Source organism: Rhinopithecus bieti, unplaced genomic scaffold (assembly GCF_001698545.2).
Source record: "Rhinopithecus bieti isolate Rb0 unplaced genomic scaffold, ASM169854v2 scaffold_56946, whole genome shotgun sequence".
NCBI classification, from domain to species: Eukaryota; Metazoa; Chordata; class Mammalia; order Primates; family Cercopithecidae; genus Rhinopithecus; species Rhinopithecus bieti.
The window spans coordinates 1-636 of record NW_016864726.1 but is presented as its reverse complement, the minus strand read 5'-3'; the positions used below and the strand labels follow the sequence as shown (position 1 = coordinate 636).

The 636-nt window shown below is 64.5% G+C and overlaps 1 pseudogene; it reads right to left on the bottom strand.

Moving 5' to 3' along the window:
• Positions 1-5: 5 nt before the first annotated feature.
• LOC108525467 (histone-lysine N-methyltransferase 2B-like) lies at positions 6-633 on the bottom strand (annotated as a pseudogene).
• Positions 634-636: the final 3 nt, after the last annotated feature.

Sequence of the window (636 nt, the reverse complement as noted above, 5' to 3'; positions counted from 1 at the left end):
TGGGGAGGTGGAGGGGCTGGGGAGGAGGGGGCAGCTCCCGGGTCAGTGAGGTCCAGCGAAATGTGGGTTCCCTTAGGATGGACCGTCTCTTCTCAGGGAGTGGGACTGGGGTAGATGGAGGAGTTGGGGCACGTGGTGGAGAGGGGACTGGTGCTGGTTCCTGGGGAACAAGTGGGGAGGTGGTGATGGGAGGTCGCAGGACAGGTGAGACCTCCACCTTTGGGGGCTTGGGGGGGTCTTCATCCATAAATCGCCGGGGTGTCTTGATGACACGGGAGGAGCGGGCACTCACCACAGGCATAATAAACTGCCGGATATTCTTCAGGAAGGTGGTACTTTTGGGGGCCACGGTGGGACTGTCTTCCGGAGGGCCTCCCGTGGCGGTGCTGGGGGTTGGAGTGGGAGGAGAGGTACCCTCTGGCCCTGCCCGAGCAGCTTCCCGCTCCGCCCGCTGGCTGGGAGTCAGGGGAGGCCGGCCCCTCTTCCTGGAGCAGGTAGCTGGGACCACAGGAGGAGGGGACTCTTCCTGCTCCTCTTGGGCAGGAGGCAGTGGAGGGGATGGTAGAGGTGGTGGGGACACTGGGGGTGGTGGTGGAGGGCAGAGTGGGGTGGAGGAGATGTTGAAGGGGGTGGGAG